This window comes from Canis lupus, chromosome 34, assembly GCF_003254725.2.
Source record: "Canis lupus dingo isolate Sandy chromosome 34, ASM325472v2, whole genome shotgun sequence".
NCBI lineage: Eukaryota > Metazoa > Chordata > Mammalia > Carnivora > Canidae > Canis > Canis lupus.
The window spans coordinates 41,619,559-41,638,969 of NC_064276.1; the positions used below are offsets into that span (position 1 = coordinate 41,619,559).

General features: G+C 36.9%; 1 long non-coding RNA gene across 1 annotated transcript in view; it reads right to left on the bottom strand.

Annotated features, from left to right (window-relative positions):
- LOC112645806 (uncharacterized) overlaps nucleotides 1–16,536 on the bottom strand; it is a 28,337-nt gene extending 11,801 nt beyond the window's left edge. The window contains exon 1 of the long non-coding RNA XR_003127265.3: nucleotides 16,510–16,536. This is a non-coding gene — a long non-coding RNA (uncharacterized LOC112645806). The remainder of the gene's footprint in view (nucleotides 1–16,509) is intronic.
- Between the last annotated feature and the right edge of the window lie 2,875 nt (nucleotides 16,537–19,411).

Sequence of the window (19,411 nt, forward strand, 5' to 3'; positions counted from 1 at the left end):
TCAATAAATTTTAAAAATGATTTTCTAAATATGTGGAAATCACTTTTTTGGATGGTGGAAATGTTCTGAACATTCGTCAAATATACTGCCTTATATTTTAAAATGGGACCATTTTATGGAATACTTTTATTAATTTGATTAAATATTAATTAAAAGTATACATAAAAATACTCATTTGACCTCGTTGAAGTGTTAGAAAACTTTTATTACTGGCTTCATTTTCTAAAGAGATTTATTTAAAAAAAAAAAAGAGATTTATTTGTACTCCACTCTCATTTCTTATTTTAACATCTGGCTCAAGTTCTTTTTTTATGCTGGAAAAGAATTCTGGAGCTACTACTCTGCAAGCTTGGGAGCATGCCACTAACCAGTGCACGACTTCGGAGGGGAATAGCCGTGGACTAAGGGAATGAACAAACAAATCTCCAGATTTTAAAGCATGAAGCAAAAGCCCAGAACTTTTTACCACTTCTCGTATATTAAGCTCTTTTTTGTTTGTTTCCCTTCTCTTTTCTTTCCACTTTATCATTAATATCTTGTACTGACCTATTTTCCTACTTCTTAATCCTTTTTTCTTCTGATTTATTCTGCCTTCAACACTATATTGAGCTCTTAAATTATTTAGTTTTCATTTCTAGAATTTTCTCTTTTTAAAAAAGATTTTTATTAATTTATTCATGGGAGACACCGAGAGAGGCAGAGACCCAGGCAGGGGGAGAAGCAGGCTCCCTGTGGGGAGCCCGATGTGGGACTCGATCTGGGACCCCAGGATCGTGACCTGAGCCGAAGGCAGATGCTCAACCGCTGAGCCACCCAGGTGACCCTCTAGAATTTTCATTTTGTTCCTTCTTAAAATAAATTACTCTCTACTCAATGATCTTATCAAATGTTTTCTTGAACCTATTGGTCCTTTCAAAGTCCATGATTGCTCACTCCCCAAAATAGGTCACCTATATGTCTGTTTCTAGTATACATATAAATATTTAACAAAAAAGAGAGAAATCTAATTGATACTGACAACAGATCAGTGTCTGGCTGTGGCCAAGGGCTGATGGAATAAGAGAACTGACTAAAAAGAGGCAAGTAGACATATTTTTTCCTTCTTCCTTTTTTCTTTCTTTCTTTCTTTCTTTCTTTCTTTCTTTCTTTCTTTCTTTCTTTCTTTCTTTCTTTCTTCTTTCTTTCTTTCTTTTCTTTCTTTCTTTCTTTCTTCTTTCTTTCTTTCTTTCTTTTCTTTCTTTCTTCTTTCTCTCTTTCTCTCTTTCTCTCTTTCTCTCTTTCTCTCTTTCTTTCTTTCTTTCTTTCTTTCTTTCTTTCTTTCTTCTTTTCTTCTTTTTTTGTGGGTGGGGTAAGAAAATGTTCTGTATCTTGATTATGGTGGTGGTTACATTTGTACATTCCTTTTGGTCTTGTACCTTTTAGTTACTAATCTAGTCCTAGACCTTTTATGTAAATACAACTAAGCTACTCATTCATACATACATTTATTCTTCTGTTGATTCCAACAATATTAAAAGCTACTGCATGCCCATCCTTTTACTAGGGACCCAGCCATAAACAGGACAGACTCCGCTTCCGCCTCGTGGAACTTTCATCCCCCTGGTGGCCCTCTATCTTTCATAGTTTTCTCACACTCTTTTGTTTATATAAAATGCCATGCTGTTTCCATCTATATATTCAAACTATACACACTTATTCAAAGTCAATTTTAAAGGCCACGGCCTAAGTGAATCCTTCCTGTGCTTGAAGCAATCTCAAGCGAGTCTGAACTCTCATGTTAAGTTATTTGTTCCTCTAAAGGTATTTGTGTAACCTATCTTGCATTATTAATGAGGTAGCCCATCTGACTAGACTTCAGATTCTTTAGGTGCAAGAACCTTACTTGGCACACTAACTCTTCTATGTACTTCAGTATTTAGAAAAGTGCCTGGAACATAGTAAATAGTGATTAAGTGAATGAATACAAAAATATATCATTGTAATGTGTATAAAATCATGGTCTGCATTTTCATATTTTCTACCTAGCAATTCACCAGATTCTCCACTTCTAATTAGTGAGTTTGAGTCACTTATAACCCTACCATGTCTAATTCTAGCTTGCATCTTCTGTGATACTTTATGCTCACAAACCAGATAATCAAGCTTATTAAGGACTGTGTATTAAATAAATGTAATTAGGTACTTAGGGAGGCTATAATGACTTTTCATACATTAAAGCATGGCTTGAGAGTTTGGGTTTTAAATCTAATAGCTCAGAAGACTATTTTGTCAACATTCACATTTGGTTTTATATTTTGAAGAATAGACAATGGTTTCCAGAAGTCTGACCTCCATAAAAATAGGGTACTGTATTGCTAGAAAAATCATTCCTTTTATAGAAAATGGCCATTCTAACACTGGATATGTGTCCTCTCTGACAAATGAATTCTAGTGTTCAGGACTCAGAACCAGACAGCTGTCACAGCACCACTGAGGATTCCTCTAAATTGGAGCAGATGGTGCTACTTATTTGGCCATCTAATGCTATTCTGAAGTATCAGTTGGCCAACTGCTGTGGTGGAGGTATGAAAATAGGAGATTTATTTAGAGCCAGAGGATGCAAGCACAAATGTTTTGGGATGCATAGTTTAAACTGATACAGAAAAATTGTATACAACAAATTGCCAAGCCAGATCTATTAGAGGGTGTGGTTATAAAGCCCCAACTCTCAAATGAAAGCAGTCATGGAAAATACAACCTCTTTGGCCAGCTGCACTGTAATCTATTCCATGCCCTTTTCCCCTGAGACACACACATGCTCACAGGCATACTCACACATGCACACAAATAGAGCACATGTATTTCTACACATACAGTTACTAATCAGTCTGACATTTAAATTTAATGCCGCTAAGTAACCAGCTGGGTCACCTGTGGCCAGTCTGTGAAAATATGCACAGCATGTGTCAGTGGCCTACATCAGAAGTGAGAGTTTTTCTCAGCTCTGGCTTTAAGGTAGCAGCTGCAGTCCTATGTAGCTTTTTATCAACACACAACAATCTGGGCTTTCTGCATTACAAGGATATCAAATATTCTGGTCATGCCTTTGGTCATCTCCATAGCAGCTATGGCTCATTCCTTATTGGAATTGTATCTACTTAAACAAAACTCTGCTTACCACTGTTCAAAACACAATTTTAACTCTAATTTATATCATTAACTATATATAAAGCCTAAAGATAGCTTACAATATCTATTTAATAGAATACCAGTGCATTGTAAACTCTTTTTATAAAGTCAGTAAATTTCTACTATGTGTATAGTGAACTTCTTACTTGAGAGAAATGAACTAATTAAATTATTCAACTGAGCAACAATTTAGATTGGTATGCTATGTTCCCTAAAAGGGAGTAACTTTTTTTTTATTTTTTTATTTATGATAGTCACAGAGAGAGAGAGAGAGAGAGAGAGGCAGAGACACAGGCAGAGGGAGAAGCAGGCTCCATGCACCGGGAGCCTGACGTGGGATTCGATCCTGGGTCTCCAGGATCGCGCCCTGGGCCAAAGGCAGGCGCCAAACCGCTGCGCCACCCAGGGATTCACAAAAGGGAGTAACTTAAAAAAAATACACAGAAAACTTAGAGATTATTTCCAGACATATGTATTGGAGACCAAGCATATACATGCCACATGAATTGGAAATACCAAAATGCTGATCAAAATGACAAATTAAAATAAACCTAAGTAAATCGATGGATCAACTTTGCATAGTCTATCAAGAAAATTGAGCCTTTCATGGATAAAGAAGGCTTTAAAACACAGAAGGAGTACCTAGCCATGGAAAGGGGAAGGCCCCCAAACTGATCAAGATCAAAGGCAACTAGGAACTCCCAGGAAAGATGGCAGAGTAGGAGGGTCCTGAGCTCACTGCATCCCATGGACACACTGAGATAATAGCCACATCAGTGGGACTAACCCAGAAAGCTACTTGAAGACTGCTGGAACACTTTCCACAGTAACTGTAGAGAGGAGGCCACATCAAAAAGGGTAGGAGGGACAGAGACACAGTTGGGAACCAAACCCCTATCAAGACTAACCACAAATGGGAGGAACCACAAGGACAGAGGAGCAGGATAATCAGCCCTCGCACCAGACACTCCAAGCATGGGGAACCTGCACTGGGAATATTGGCTTTGAAAACCAATGAGGCTTAACCACAGTACTTATAATTATTGAGGCTTAACATGGGTACTTTGAAAATCGGGGCTCAGCTCTGAGAGAGCCTTAGAAAACTGAGTCCCTGTCCTTAAAGAGCCAGTATAACAAATAACCTGGCTGAGCTACAGCATAGAAATGGCAGTTTGAGAAACATCTGGGGTATACTGCAGGTGATTTATGTACTAATCTCAGAATGTGCACTGGAACAGCAGGAAACTTTAGGAGACTTACCCAAGAACATAAGTTCTGTGGGCACCATTGTTCCCCACCCCTAGGTAGACTGGACACTTGGAGGAACCAGCAAGAATACTTGCCACCTGTTCTCCTAGCCTTGCATACCCCACCTCCATGCTCTCCTGTGGATTTACCCCATCCAACCTGACCCACTTGGCTCTCATCCTTCCAAAGCAGCTCCTGTCCCCACACATCCTACAAACAATTCTAGCAGGGACCTGAGCCACTTCAAAGTGACTTCTGCCCCTGGGAGAGAGAAAAATAACCACATATATCAATGGCCTATAGTCTCAGGTGCATGGAACCTTTAGTTGGTAGTACAGCAAGTACCCAGCTGATCAGTCCCAGACTAGGTGCCAGCATCTGGTATGGCTGGTTGCATAACCTGCCAAAGAAAGCCTTTCAGAAGACAAGGCAAGCAGAGTTCCCTGAAAGTGACTACAGCCCTAGCAGATGGGTTAAGGGCAAGCAACTGGTCTGACTGCTGACATTGCCCAACCACAGGACTGTGCCAGCTCCAGACTGTCACCTTAACAGCATAGAGACCAAACCCTGCCCAGTATACCCACAAAGGCCAATTGAGCCATTGCACCCAACTGGACTGAAGGCAAATGAAGCTCAGCTACAATAGTAGGACACATGTGACCTACATGGGAGAATCCATGAAGTATCTAGTTCTGGTAAACAGAGGACAATAAATAGTAGAGTAGAGGAAGCAGAACAGATCAGTGATCTGGAAGAAAGAGTAATGGAATGCAACTAAGCTGAACTGTAAAAAGAATAATAAAAAATAAAAATAGATTAGGGGAACTCAGTGACATCATTAAGCATAATAGCATGTGCATTATAAGAATTCCAGAAGGACGGGATCCCTGGGTGGCACAGCGGTTTAGTGCCTGCCTTTGGCCCAGGGCACAATCCTGGAGACCCGGGATCGAATCCCACGTCAGGCTCCCGGTGCATGGAGCCTGCTTCTCCCTCTGCTTATGTCTCTGCCTCTCTCTCTCTCTCTCTCTCTCTCTCTCTCTCTCACTGTGACTATCATAAATAAATAAAAAATTAAAAAAAAAAAAAGAATTCCAGAAGGAGAAGAAAGAGGTAAGGGGGCAGAAAAATTATTTGAAGAAATGATAACTGAAAACTGAACAATTCTGGGAAAGAAAAGAAACATCCAGATCCAGGAGGCACAGAGAGCTTCCAACAAATTAACCCAAGGAGACCTGTACCAAGATACATCATAATTAAAATAGCAAAAAGTAATAATAGAAAATGTTAAGATCAGCAAAAGAAAACAGTTACATATAAGGGAAACCACATAAAGGTCTCAGCTAATTTTTCAACAGAAACTTTGCAGGCCAGAAGGGAGTGGCATGATGAGGTCAAAGTGCTGAAAGGAAAAAACAAACCAACCAAACAAAACAGCAACAATGAATACTCTTCCCAGTAAAGCTATATAATTCAGAAGAGATAAAGAGTTTCATGCAAAATGCAACAATGAATACGCTTCCCAGTAAAGCTATATAATTCAGAAGAGATAGTTTTCTATGCAAAAAAAAAAAAAAAAAAAAAAAAAAAAAATTAAAGAAGTTCCTCACCACTAAACTAGGCTTTCAAGAAATGTTAAGGAAAGGCCATAATCAGGAGTAAGAAAATTATGAAGGTAAAGAAAATTCACCAATAAATTCAAATATAATCAAAGTAGTAGAATAATCATTTATAAAACTAAGACAGAGGTTAAAACACAAAAACAGTAGGATCATTTAAATCTATAAAAATCAATGAAGAATTCACAAAATAAAGGGATGTAAAGTACGAATCAGGTGCACATAAGAAGTGGAGGAGTAAAAGGGGCTTTAAAAGGGGTTCAAATTTAAATGGCATCAATTTAATATAGAGAGATATATGCATAAAATGTTGCATATGAACCTGATGGGAACCACAAATCAAAAACGTATAATAGGGGAACCTGAGTGGATCAGTGGTTGTGCATCTGCCTTCAGCTCAGGGCATAACTCTGGGGTCCTGGGATCTAGTCCCACATTGGGTTCCCCTCAGGGAGCCTGCTTCTCCCTCTGCCTGTGTCTCTGCCTCTCTCTCTCTGTGTCTCTCATGAATAAATAAATAAAATATTTAAAAAAACAAAAACAAAAGCAAATACATATAGTACATGCACAAAAAATAGAAAGAAATCCAAGCATGTCCTTAAAGAAAGCTATCAAAACACAAAGGAAGCAGCAAGAGAAGAATAAAGAAATAGAGAAGAACTATAAAAACGGTGATAAAAACAAGTAATAAACAAGACATTGCACTTGTAGGGGACTTCAGGACTTCTTCAATAGAGAATTCAAATTAATGTCATAAAAAATATTCACTGGCTTTGAGAAAAGAGTGGAGGCAATAAGGACCTACCTATAAATAATTACTTTAAATCAGAATGGACTAAATATCCAATCAAAAGCATAGGGATACTGAATGCATAAAAAAACAGGATCCAATTGTATGTTGCCTACAAGAGATTCACTTTAGACCTAAAGACAGATGCAGAATGGAAGTGAAGGGATGGGAAAACATTTATCATGAAAAAGGAAGGAAAAAGAAAATTGTGACAGTAATGCTTATATAAGACAAAATAGACTTTCAAAGACTGTAACAAGAAACAAGGACACTACATAATGATAAAGGGAACAATCCAACAAGAGGATATAGCAATTGTAAATATTTGTGCACCCAACATGGGAGCACCTCTACATAAAGCGACTATTAACAGACATAAAAGAAGAAATTGACTGTAATACAATACTAGTTGGGGACATTAACACCCTACTTACATCAATGGGTAGGTTATCCAGACAGAAAATTGGCAAGGAAACAGTGGCTTTGAATGACATATTGGACCAGATGGACTTAATATATTCAGAGCATCCTATCCCAGAACAGCAGAAGACACATTTTTTTTTCAAGTACACATGGAATATTCTCCAGAATAGAGCACATTAGGCCAGAAAAGAAGTCTCAATAAATTAAAAGGCCTGAAATCATATTATGCATCTTTTCCTACCACAATGGTATGAAACAAAAACCAATCACAAGAAGAAAATCCAGAAACAATATGCCACTAAACAATGAATGAGTCAACCAAGAACTTAAAGAGGATATCAAAAAATATAGAGACAAGTAAAAATGAAAGCATCAATCCAAAACAGGATGTAGCAAAAGCTGTTCTGAGAGAGAAGATTATAGCAACGTATGCCTACTTCCAGAAGCAAGAAAAATCTTAAATAAAACAACCTAACCTAACAACCTTAAGGAGATAGAAAAAGAGCAACAAACAAAATCCAAAGCCAGGAAAAGAAAGAAAATCATAAAGATTTGAGTAGAAATAAATAAAATAGAAACTAAAAAACCCAACAGAACAGATCCATGAAACCAGGAGCTGGTTCTTTGAAAATAAAACTGATAATCCTTTATTCATATTCCTTTAAAATGGAGAGGACTCAAATAAATAAATAAAACCAAATATGAAGGAGGAGAAATAACAATGAAACCACAGAAATACAAAGGATTATAAGAGAATATTGTGAAATATTATATGCTAGAAAACTGGACAACCTAGAAGAAATGGATAAATTTCTGGAAACATAACTCCCCAAAACTAAATCAGGAAGAAATAGAAAATTTGAACAGACCTATTAATAGCAATGAAATTCAACTAATAATGAAAACACTATCGATAAACAAAAGTCCAAGACGAGATGGCTTCACAGATAAATTCTACCTCATATATAAAGAAGAATTAATATCTGTTCTTCTCAAACTATTCCAAAAGGAGAAGAGGAAGGATAGCTTCCAAGTCCATCAACAAAGCCAACATGAACCTGATAACAAAACCAGATAAAGATACCATAAAAAAGGAAACTACAGGCCAATATCTCTGATAAACATAAATGCAGAAATTCTCAACAATATACTAGGAAATTGAATCCAACAATATATTTAAAAAAAAAAACATTCAGCATGATCAAGTGGGATTTATTTCAAAGGTGCAGGAGTGGTTCATTATTCATAAATCAACAATGTGATATATCCACATTAACAAGTGAAAGGATAAAACTATATGATTATCTCAACAGATGTAAAGAAAAGCATCTGACAAAGTTCAATATCGATTCATGATAAAAACTCTCAACAGAGTAGGTTTAAAAGGAACATATCTCAACAAATAAAGACCATATATGAAAAGCCCATAGCTGACATCACACTGGATGGATGAAAAGCTGAAAGCTTGTATGTAAAATCAGGAACAAAATGTGGATGTCCTTTCTCACCACTTGGATTCAGCATAGTACTAGAAGTCCTAGCACAGAAATCAGACAAGAAAAAGAAAAAAAAGTTATTATACTTTGTAAGGAAGTGGTAATGGCACAAAAATAGCACAATTTGTAAGGAAGAGGTAAACTTTTATTATTTACAGATGACATATACTGTATAGAGAAACTGTCAAGATTCTACCAAAAAGCTGCTAGAACCAATCAATGAATTTAGTAATGTTGCAAGATACAAAATTAATGTACAGAAAGGTGTTGTGTTGAATTTCTATACACTAATAACAAGATAGCAGGAAATGATTAAAAATACAATCCCATTTACAATCGCACCAAAAATAATAAAATATTTAGGAATAATAATCTTAACCAAGGTGATGAAAGACCTGTACTCAAAGAACTATAAAACATTGATGAAATAAATTGAAGATGACACAAATGGAAAGACATTCCATACCCAGGGATTTGAAGAACAAATATTGTTGAAATGTACATATTACCCAAAGCAATCTACAGACTTAATAGAATTTCTATAAAAATACAACAACACAGGGTGTCTGAATGGCTCAGTCACACATTTACCTTTCCCTCAGGTTATGATCCCAAGGTCCTGGGACCAAGTCCCGCATCAGACTCCCTGCTCAGTGGGGAGCCTATTTCTCCCTCTCCCTCTGACACTCTCTCTACTTGTGCTCTCTCACTCTTTGTCAAATAAATAAATAAAATATTTTTAAAAAACACAAAATACAAACAACATTTTTTACAGAAATAAAACAAATAATACTAAAATTTGTATGGAACCACAAAAGACCCTAAATAGCCAAAGCAATCTTGAGAAAGAAGAACAAAGCTGAAAGTAATATAATACTAGATTTTGAGATATAGTAGAAAGCTGTAGTAACCTAAACAGCATGGTATTGGCACAAAAATATACACACATATCACTGGGAAAAATAGCACAAGAATAAACCCAAAGGAGGTAAGAATATATGGTGGGCAAAGAATATACAATGGGGAAACTAGACCACTTTATTATATCATACACAAAAATAAACTCAAAATGAATCAAAGATCTAAATGTGGGACCTAAAACCTTAAAACTCTAGAAGAAAACATAGGCAGTAATTTGACATTTTCCTAGATATGTTCCTTCAGGCAACGGAAACAATAACAAAATTCAACTATTGGGATTACATCAAAATAAAGAGCTTTTGCACAGTGAAGAAAATCATCAGAAAAAGAAAAAAGCAACCTATTATATGGGAGAAAATATCTGCAAATGATATAATCCACTATAGGGTTAATATCTAAAATATATAAAGAACTTATATAACTCAACACTCCCCATAATAATCTGATTAAAAATGGGCAGAGCACCTGAATAGAGACTTTTCCAAAGAAGCCATAGAAATGGCCAGCACCCAATAGCACTAGTCGTCAGGGAAATGCACATCAAAACCACCATGTGATATCACCTAACACCTGACTAAATAGCTGGAATCAAAATGAAAAGAAATAATAAGTATTAGTGAGGACGTGGAGAAAGAGGAACTCTTATGCACTCTTGGTGGGAATGCAAGCTGGTGTAGCTACTGTGGAAAACAATGGGTAGATTCCTCAAAAAATGAAAATTATATTCACCATATGATCCTGAAATTCCTCTACTGGGTATTTATCCAAAGAAAATGAAAGCAAAATTTTGAAGAGATACGTGCCCTCCTATGTTTCTTGCAACACTTTTTACAATAGCCATGATATGGAAGCAACTCAAATGTCTATACATAGTAGAATGGATAAAGAAGATGATAGATAGATGATGATGATGATGATGATGATGATGATGATGATGATGAAGATAGATAGATAGATGATAGATACACACAACAGAATATTACTCAGTCCTAAAAAAGAATGAGACCTTGCCATTTGCAACTGGATCTACAGGGTATGATGCTAAATGAAATGATTCAGTCAGAGAAAAATAGATACTATATGATGTCATTCATTCACAGGTGGAATTTCAGGAATAAATGAAGAAAGATAAAAAATGGATTCTTAAATACAGAGATCAGACTGATGGCTGCCAGAGGGGGAGTGGGCAGAGGCATGAATGAGTTGGATGAAGAGGACCACTGATCTCGATGAGCACTGAGTAGTGTACAGAATAGCTGAATCATACTTTGTACTGAAACTAAGATAATGCTATGTGTTAATTGTACTTCAATAAAACAGTTCAAAGGCAACTAAAAATGGAAATTGCTTTAAGTACGTACGTACATACATACATAAACTCTTACACTAAAATTGAGAATTGTCCCAGGATGACCTTGTAGCATTAAATGGGTAAAACTTCTCCGACTGGCTTACTTCACTCAGCATAATACCCTCCAGTTCCATCCACGTTGAAGCAAATGGTGGGTATTTGTCATTTCTAATAGCTGAGTAATATTCCATTGTATACATCAGAAAGGGAGACAGAACGTAAAGACTGCTAACTCTGGGAAACGAACTAGGGGTGGTGGAAGGGGAGGAGGGCGGGGGTTGGGAGTGAATGGGTGACGGGCACTGGGGGCTATTCTGTATGTTAGTGAATTGAACACCAATAAAAAATAAATTAAAAAAAAAAGATAAAAAGAAAAAATAAAATAAAATAAATAAAAATGTTAAAAATAAATAAATAAAAAAAAATAAATGGGTAAAACTTAAAAAAAAAAAACAAAAAAAAAAAACAGGGATGAATATCAACTATAGAATCGATGGAGAGAGGACACTCATGATCACAGCAGGCAAAGTGCCCTGGGGACAGTGAGCTAGAAGCAGACAGACCTGTGAATGCTTTTCTCCTTGTGGGAGAAAATATTATCAAGGATGTCTCTACCAAATTATCTTTCCAGTAGGTTCTAAATCCTTGAAACGCCTGTAGGGAAATTTAGGGGCAAAAGTGTCATCCATACTGTTAGGACAGTAAGAGCCAGCAGAAATAGCAGACTCCAAGCTGTTGGCATTTATCAGCACAGTCTCTTGTCTGACAGGTATGGTCATAACTGATTTCTTTTTGTCCCAGGTTAACTCTTTGCCCTGACTTGAGATTTATGACTCAAATTATTTAAATCCTATTAATTTCATTTCACAGAAAAAAATCTATTGCTGACTTGCTTACTGATTTACTTACTGACTGGCTGGTTCAACCTCCACCCCATCTCCTGTTCTTTGCTACCATCCCTTCTACCAACTTTCACCAGGTAAATTAGGCCTGATACTCAATTTGCTGAATTTTAATTTCAAGCTTGTGAACTATACCTGTTTTGCAATCCATTTCCCATTATCTGGAAGAAGTGCCGTAGACACAGATTCAAAATGGTAAAATTGCAACATACTCAGGTAAAATGAACGAATCAGACTTAGAGAATCCATATTATAATGGTTAATATTTATGGAATACTAAGGGATAAGGTCTGTTTTAACTTTGCATGCCTATGTCACTTAATTCTCTGACAGCTCTTTAACATAAGTAATAACCTCATTTTACTAACGAAGAAGCTGAGGAACAAAGAGATTAAATAATATACCTGCTACTGCTAGAAAATGGCAGAGCTAGGATTCGAACCTAGGAAGTTTGGTGTCAGAGCCTTTCCTAGTAACTATTAAACAATCTTCTTGAGAAATGAAAAACACTAAGGAAAAAAAAATAGGGTGCTCTTAGGATAGTGTGTAAATCATCATTGCAAATTACAATCTTCAAGAACATCTTTGGATCACTAACGCCACAAACCCATACGTACTCATCAAGAAATTAGGTTCTGGAGAGCCTGAGTAACTTAGATTGATGAGTCTGTAGTTGCCATATCTAGACTGAATATAACGAAAGAATCTCTAATGACAGGGGGAATCCTAGACAGCTTCCAAAGCTTTTAGGAAATTGAAGTGGTTGTCTATTTTTAGTTGTCAGGTGTATCTTTAGTTCTATTCGATCCTAAGCTTCAAAACAAGGCAAATGTCCCTAGAAGTTATATGCCCATAAGAGATTTTAGACACATAACTGGGATTGCTATTCCTATCAAGGGAGGATATAGTGCTATTTTACCACACAGAGTGAAAATCCATGGTTTACTGTTGAGCAGAGTGTCAATAAAACACAATATCGAGCTTAAAATGACAAGGTTATATGATGAATTTGATGTAGCCTTAATCATTAAATAGCGCTATAGCTCATTATATAAAGACTCTGCAGCAATTCTACTATCTTGGGGGTGAAGGACTAGGGAGAGTCCATAAGCTGATAAGTATAGTAAGACATGTCAATACTTTGCATGATGATTGGTGCTATGATTTGAATATTTGTGTTTCCCAAAATCTGTATGTTGAAAACTTAATGCCCAATGTGGTAGTATTAGGAGGTGGGTGATGATTATAAAAGAGGCCCAAGAAAGCTACCTTGCCTCTTCCGCCATGTAAGGATACAATGGAGAAGTCAGCAGCCTTCTGTTAGGAAGATGTCCAGCCTCTGGACTGTGAGAAATAAAATTCTGCTCTTTATAAGGCCCCTCATCAATGACCTGTTAAAGTAGCCTGAATGGACTGATGTGGCTGACAATCTATTTTTACTTATGTTTTCATGTAACAGGGTACTTTGTAAGCCTGTCTGTATGGCCTGAAGTTAATCTGGGTAGTCATCTCATGAAGGGAGCATGTTGCCAGGATTAATACTAGAAAGTACTGTTGAATCAGGAACATATTTGGAATGAGTGAGGATGTTCTGAGTTGAGAGTAGATGGCATTGTGAAGAAAGTGTTAATATTTTCATGTTTTTGCCTTCTCAGAGCTTTCTGAGCAAAGATTACTGGCAACATGGGTTAAAGGATGATTGATTAGAAATGAGTAGACACCTCTAGAAAAATTTAAATATTTATTTTCTTGATCGCTTGTGTTTACAATTCATAGAGTAATAAAATCTGGAGCCCTTTGTTTACATTTAAAAGAGAGGTTGTTATAAAAACCTAGATTTATTTCTTCCCAGAAAGAGTTTGTTTTCATCAGAGAAAAAAAAAATTTCTCTTCCTCTCTCTGGGAGAGAAGTTCCTATATAAACTATAAAATGTATAGTTTTAGAGTTCCTTATCTATAGTGTAAAACCCGCTTTTGTGCATGCAGGTGACATCTGCCCTCATTACCTTACCATACGCAGGGGAAGAATATTAATGCTGAGGTTGTTATATAAGTAAATAATTTGCCTTTCTCTGATGCAAAAACCTCCAGGATTAAAAAAAATACAGATAATAAAAAAATAACTAGTTATATTGTAAATAATAATATTCTAAGGTCTGATTAACCAGTGTGTTTGTTCTATATGAATGCCTCCGAGAACAATTGCTTCTCAGATTTGATTGTGCAAGATGTTCATGTGTTGCAGAAGTAAAAAAGGTCACTAATTAAGTCAATTTGGGAAAAGTGATGTAGCATATCCCTCTCTAGGATATTTACAAATTGGGGTCTACAGACTCAGAATTTAAAAATGTGTTCAGTGTTGATTTAGGATTTATAATCAGAAATACCATTGTAGAATGACCTCATAGCGTTATCTTCTCCCTCTAAATGTGTCAAAAAGAGTATCTGGAAGTTAGTGCCATATTCATGGGTTTATTTTCTGCCTAAATGTCCTGGAAGAGTTACAAGTTCATGTCATCTTTTATTGCATTGTCCTCAGAGTCTTAGAAGTTACTCTCTTGACCATGTAAAAGCAGTGACTATTCACAAAGAGCAGGGCTTTTCAATACCAACAGCACATTAGAATCATCCAGGCAGCTTTAAAAAAATACCAATGCCTATGTCCCAAATCACACCAATTAAGAGAGCCTCTGAGGATGAGTCTTGGAATCTGTAAGATTTAAAAGCTTCCCAGGTGACTAATGAGCAGCCAGGCTTGTGAACCACTGATACAGAGCAGCGGCTCTCAGATTTTAATGAATGTGGGTATCACTGGCATATGAATGCAAATATCTGCAGAGCTTATTATTCAGCAGGTCTGAGGTGGGTAGAAAGCTGCTTTTAAGACAGATATTCTAGAAGACTCTGATAAAGTTCCTCATTGACCACACCTTGAGATACATTAGTATAGGCCAAACATAGCATTATGTCTGCTTCTTGACAGTTAATCAAGAATCCCACCTTCTAGAAAACAGAGAGTGATTTTCCAACTCTCCCTATTGTACCTCTCAATCCACGTCCATTTGCAGACACAAGGGGTTTGAAATTACTTTTAAAATTCTAACAACAATGTCCTGACCCATTTTTATTGTCCACAGCAGAACTCTGGATAAGGATGAAGAGTCTAACTTCCAGCAGCTAGACTCAGTTGTAAGAAGAAAAGCCCAGCCACCCTAGGAATACTCTCCCTTGACAATTCATAAATCCAGCTTCTCTGGGTAGTCTCTCCACCTGTAATATACCTGCTTTAGACCTCAATTACACATGAAGGAGAATGAGATATCCAAAAACATGAATTTCTTTTAGAAAATATGGGGAGAAAAATTTCTCCTTTTGGTAATACTCAAGTAGTTCCTATCAGATCAGACAAAGATGCTATAAATAACAACTATGATCTCTGAGCAGAATATAGAAGACTCAAGGGACTGGAAGGAAAACAAAAATGCCCAAACATCAGAGAGCAGTCAGCACATAAAAAAAAAAAAAAAAAATCAATGAGGTAAGTTTCCCACTTTTTATAGTTGCTAGCCTAAGAGCAGACCACCACTGGCATGCAAAGTAGATAAAGCCCAGGAATAGACACCAGAATATGCAGGAAGCAAAATGCAGAATATGGAAATCCATAGGATCTGGAAAGTGAAGCAGAGGATCCTGCAAAGAAGAGAACATGGGAGCCCCAAATTCTTCAAATAACTCTGTTCTAATCTCTGGCTAAACCTTCAACTATACATTCAAGAGGCAGCTTCCAAGTAGCCCAGTTAAGGCTTAAAAAAAAACCCTGAATGATGAATTCAGAATTTGTAGTTTCCCTGTATAGGAATATGTCAGAATCCAAAACTACAACATCTGATTCATAATATCTAGCATACATTCCAAAATTACATGATATATTAAAGCTACAAAAATATGACCGATTTTCAAGAGAAAAAGTAAAGTCCAAACTCAAGATAATGCAGATGTTGGTTTTTAAGCAGCTTTTAAAAATATGCTCAATGAAATAAAGGAAAATATACTTGTAATGTGTTAAAAAATAAGAAGAAATCCTAGTAGAGAAATAGAAATATAAAAAGTAACTAAGGGTTCTGACACCCGATTCCAGTGTGTGGAGAGGAGGGGTTTCCCTACACATACAAGCAATTCTCAGACACCAGCTGGATATCCTATAATTCAGTTCAATTCTGATGCTAGCTACCTGGAGATAGTATCAGATTCCACAGGGTAAGGGCTCAGTCCTCCCAGACTGCCCCCACCTCAACTTCAGAGGTCAATTATAAGACTAGATTGTCATTTGTGCTTCTGGCCAGCTGTAGAGTGAAGATATCAATGACCTCACCCCCTGTACCACCACCTCCTGCTCCTTAGTTTCCATTAATTTGCTACAGTGGTTCACAGAACTCAGAGAAACATTTTACATACTAGATCACCATTCTATTATAAAAGGATCTAATTTAAGAACAGCCAGAGGGAAGAGATTCCTAAGGCAAGGTACAGAAAGAGGAAGAGTTCTCATGACCTCTGAGTGCACTCTCCAAATTTCCATGTGTTCACCAACCTGGAAGCACAACCTTTTGGAGGCTTCTTTACAAATGCGTGACTGATTGAATCGTTGGCCATTCATGACGATTCAACCTCTAGGCCCTCTTCTCTCCTAGGAGAACAGGGGGATGGGTCTAAAAACTCTAACCTTCTCATCATGTGTTTGGTTCCCCTGACAACCAGCCCCTGACAACCATGCTTAGGTTAACATAAACTCAGGTGTGGTTCAAAGGGGTTTGTTATGGATATTAGGACACCATTATCATTCCTATCACTTAGGAAATGCCAAAGGTTTTAGGAGCTCTGTGCCAGAAATGGGGACAAAAACCAAATACATATATGTTATATTAAATAAATATATAATATATGCATTACGTGTTATAACATATATTACCTATTATTTTATATATTTATATATATTTAACATATATTTAATCACAGTATCACAAAAACCAATGGAATTCTAGAAATAAAAAGATGCAGTATCTAATATAAAAAATTCTGTGGATATGCTTAATTAAGTAAAATGAAAATTTCTAAAGAAGGAATCGGTGAATTCAAGAATACACCCATAGAAATTATCCAATCTGAAGGAGTACAAGAGAAAAAATAATAATAATGCTCCAGAAACCTGTGGGGCAATACTAAAAGATACAGAATACATGTTAATCGAGTCCTACAGGGGCTTTCTGAAAAAGTATTTGAAGACATAGAAGAGTCAAAACTTTCTTTAATTTGGTAAGAGACAAATTTATAAATTTTTCAGCAAACTCCAGGTAGAGTGAATACCAACAAATGCCCTCAAGGACACCAGTAAAACTACCAAAGTTCAAAGATAAAATTTTCAAAGTAACCAGAGGAAAATGACATTGAATAAGAAAAACAAAAATTCAGTCAACACTGGCTTCTCATTGGAAACAACAGACCCAAAGACAACTAGTGTGTGGAAGATGACCCAGGCACAGATATAGGAGTGGGAATGATGGAAATGCAATAATTTAACAGGTCCACTGAGATGACAATGAAGAAAATATTGAAAACTCAAGATTGTATGATATGACTAAATATTATAGATAAAAATGAGATATAGGAGAGAAAATTCTCCATCAGTCGTAGAACAAAGGAGATATATCACATTAACGCGACACACGTCACCAAAGAGCAAAATGCATATATTATCCCGAGGTTACGTCTGAATCAGGACCTGCACAGTGTTGCCCCCCCCACACCATGGCATCATAGAAAGAAGGCCATGGACTCCACGTACCCGTTCCCTGACTACACAAACACTCTGTTCACCGAATGAGAATAGCTCTCCAATGCCAGTTCTGCTCCATTTGTACTATATAATATACTTGTATGTTTCAAAAGCCTCTAATATTTGTATACTTTAACACAATAATTACAGTTTGATTAATTTAGTCCAAGGAAAGTGTGTGAAATGCAGACAAACATTTATACAGAAGAATACTCATGGGAGTTTTATTTATAGACATAACAGGATGATACTGTTAAAGTAACAGGATTACTTTGTGGGTAATTTGCAAATAATTCACAAGAACCATGTATATTTAATAATTAAAAAGAAAAGTAGAAAAATAAATATAGTTCTTAGAGAAACAAAGACAGTTTCAGTTGTGAGCTAAAGTAATGAGGCTTGGTAGGGGGAGTTGGAGTCTAGGTGAGACAGTGCATCGGAAATTAGACGGGGATCAGAGACCCACGTGTATATTGCTAGTAATATAAGAGTTAGGACACTCAGGATTTAGGGAAATCAGAAAACTGGCAGGTACAGGCCATGGAAGGAAGGAGGAAGGGAGGGAGGGAAGGAGGGAGGAAGGAAGGAAGGAAGGAAGGAAGGAAGGAAGGAAGGAAGGAAGGAAGGAAGGAAGGAAGGAAGGAAGGAAGGGGAGGAAGGAAGGGAGGGGGAGGGAAGATGGATAAAACAGGACAGGCCGCAAGTACTCAAGTAGAAAGTCAGAAACAAGGAAGAACGAAAATCACATGACTGCGGGCAAGGGGACATTGAGCTCCGGAGCCGGGAAGCTTCCCGTGTGCCCTAAACTAGAATACAAACCCATCTGAGGATCTGGCCAGTTCAGAGTCCGCATGGGAAAGCACATAAATCAGTAAACCTACCAAGAGAAAGGTAAAGATGGAGCATGGATTCCTAAAATCTTTTATGCAGCTGACACCAGGGAATTTGAAAGGGACAAGAAGAGGAGAGAGGGGCAGAGAGAAAAGGAGAGAATATGAGTGAGGTTAAGGGTCTCCAGAACTTGCCTCACCAAAGAGCAAACCAGTGAGGAAAATCAGGGCACTGGGACTTCAGATGTGCAGTGTGGCTTAGCCACCGGCGTGCGGTCTAAACTGTGACACATGCAAGAAGAATGACGTTAAACTGCAGATTGTATATACTTAATATTTGTAGTGAATATAGTGCTTATTATCTACAAAATGTCCCTTTCGTGTTTCAGCAGAACAATTTATATCCCGGTTCGTTATAGGAACGTATAAGCACTTATTGTATTTTTCAGACTACTGTTCACTAACATACTGCCATTCGGTTCCTTGCTAACATTCTACACTAGAAATGCCAATTATTAGAATTTGCTGACTACATATTTTTGATATATTACAAAGGTCTGCTATGGGTGCATCCTTTGGAAAGCTCACAATCGCACAAATGAAAATTTACTATCTATTATTCAAAGTGAATAGAGAATCTCTAGATATTTCCCCATGTCTTTACAGCTTTTCACAGATTCAAAAGAGAGACTTTGGCCTTGTACTGTGCCTGTAAAAATGCCTCCTTCCCTCCTGTCAATGTTAATAACAAAATAAAGTTCCTATGACGATTTCTTTCAATTTAGAGTTTATCTCAATCAAACGTATTAATAGCTATATTCAGTTCATTT